Source organism: Panthera uncia, chromosome A2 (assembly GCF_023721935.1).
Source record: "Panthera uncia isolate 11264 chromosome A2, Puncia_PCG_1.0, whole genome shotgun sequence".
Taxonomy (NCBI): domain Eukaryota; kingdom Metazoa; phylum Chordata; class Mammalia; order Carnivora; family Felidae; genus Panthera; species Panthera uncia.
The window spans coordinates 127,129,338-127,131,915 of NC_064816.1; the positions used below are offsets into that span (position 1 = coordinate 127,129,338).

The following is a 2,578-nucleotide window of genomic DNA, read 5'->3' on the forward strand; positions in this document are numbered from 1 at the left end:
CTACAATAACATTTACAGATAGAAAAGAATATGCAATCAGACATAAAAACATACCTAGCAGTTATATTACCGTTTTTCCCCCAAATTCTATGTGTTTTCCTATTATTGGTAGGTATCCATGGACACTTTTAACAATAAATTTAACCATTGCAAAAGGCACTGTAGACAGACTGGAGAAGTAGAATGAAAATGTCAATAAGGCACTCCTCAACCAATTGGCAACATACGATATTATCTTGGGATGTTTTAAGATTTTATACAGCTCAGTTAGAGGATCCTAGAATTTTGATTCATGAGTCATGAATCACAGCTCTGTATGCTCATAATAAAGTTCAAAATGACTCTTTCTTGAATTAAATAATGTGATGTCCCAAAGAAAAGAATATGTAAAGTGTGAAGGATAGAGTTCAGAGACTTTAAAACTGTTCATATTTGAAGACATATAAGGTATAATGTAATGATAATGACTAATAAAAGATTTTATTGGCAGAGGTGATGATTAGAAAAGTCATGAACTAAGACCTGTGAGATAGTTTACTTCTGGAGTATTGAAATCTTATTTCATGCTTGTTTGTTGTTGTTGTTTGCTTGTTCATGCATGTTTTCCTTAGTCACTGTTTTTCAGGATGTGCAAATTGCACCTAAAAATAATTCCAGAACCTGTTTACTTTTAGTTGGCAAAGAAATAAAAACAATAGGAGCTTCAGTGTGAGCTGCTTCCTTGCAAACAATGAAATTATAAGTTTAATATGAGGTTTATATAATCAGCTTTGCAGAATAAAAAGATTTGATTCCTTCTTTTATCAAATTTAAAATTCACACTAAAAAACTTATCTATGCTTATATAAATATATAATTTTAAATAAAATATAAAATAAAAGGGTCACCTGAGTGGTTCAGTTGGCTAAGCATCCAACTCTTGATTTCAGCTCAGGCCAGGATCTCATGATGATGAGAGTGGGCATAGAGCCTGCTTGAGATTCTCTCTCCCTCTCCATGGCCCCTCTCCCACTCCAGTGTGCTCACTTTCTCTCTCTCTCTCTCTCTCTCTCTCTCGATAGATAGATGGATAGATAGATAGATAGATAGATAGATAAATTAGGGTGAAATACTTAAGTTCATTGTTCTCATTCATTGAAAATGAGCCATAAACATATTTTGACTTTTTTCAATTGCGCCTGAAAGTCAAAAAACCAAATGAAGACAACAAAGCCAATCAACTTCTTGATTAAAAAGTGAAAGAGATGCTCACTTCAGCAGCACATATACTAAAATTGAAATGATACAGAGAACATTAGCATGGCCTCTGCATGAGGATAACATGCAAATTCATGAGGCATTCCATATTTCAAAAAAAAAAAAAAAAAAACCAAACAGTAAAAGAGCATTTTTTTTTTAATCTCAGGGCCAGCATCAGCCTTCTGTTAGTGCTCTTAGGTACCCACAGAATCCTGAGTGATTAATGCATGTAATCCCATCAAATAGTCCTTATAGTCTATCTACAAACTAAAGAAACAAACCTAACCATTTCCAGCCTGAACTTGGCCCTTCAACTTACATGGGCTATAGCATCTGGAGCTGAGGTGACAGGACTGGAACCTGCCTTTTTCATCAATGAGCATACTCACAGTCAAGGGACCCTGAACTATCTACTCACGCTCCACAATCTTTGCTTAATTCATGGAGTCTCTAAAAAAGATAATAAAGTGGCCATTGCTATTAGGGTCAAAACTTAGTGCCAATGTTTGGATCCAAGTACAAGCCCCTTTTATCAATGCCTTTCACCATCTTCCTTCCTCCTATATCACAGACCTGCAGAACATCACAGGTCATTGCTGACAGATATCAGTACCTCAGACTACTGTGACCTCTACTCTGAGGTCTCTTCTGACAGCATGATCATACCACACCCACAGTGCATACAGCCCTACCCACCCCCTTTCCCAGGAATATCTTATGATGTTGAAGAAAATCTAGTAGAGAATTTAATACAAAATTGGTCATGACATGATTCCAGGTTTCATATCCTGGAAACTGGTTTAAACTTGATCTAAGCAGGTAATTGAAAGGATTAACAGAGAACCACAGGGAAAGCAATGCTCCCAAACAGCTCCCTCTCATCATACTTCCTTCCTCAAACACCCTCTTCCGCTCTCCCAGATCTTCCCTTTTTCTTCTTCTTAATCCTCTCAACAGAAGGATACTACTCTATTGTGTCAAATTCCAGGGCACCATATGGCTATATTTACAAGTGGAAGGAATTACTATGTTAAAAATTAATGTGTGGCTTTCTCCTTGTGGTTTTTGTTGACTCTGTGCCATGGGATGAGTAAGGTGTAGCAGAACCCCCTCAAGCACCCTGCTGCCAAGTATTGCCTTATAAGCATTCTCCATCTCTAGCTAGCCACGTAGGTTCCTGGCGATTCTACTTCCAATTGTAGGCACAGTTATATCCTTACATTAGATTCTCTTAATTTCTCAGTCACATTATTGCTATGACCTCCTAAGTGGTCATTCTGCCTCTGATATTTTCTCCAACTTTCTCATTGTAATCAGGGCAACTCCCATGCTTAAAATC

General features: G+C 37.1%; 1 non-coding gene across 1 annotated transcript; it reads left to right on the forward strand.

Annotated features, from left to right (window-relative positions):
- The first annotated feature begins 1,244 nt into the window (after positions 1-1,244).
- LOC125931099 (U6 spliceosomal RNA) lies at positions 1,245-1,351 on the forward strand. Its single transcript, XR_007460356.1, has one exon. It is a non-coding gene; the product is annotated as a U6 spliceosomal RNA (small nuclear RNA).
- The last annotated feature ends 1,227 nt before the right edge of the window (positions 1,352-2,578 follow it).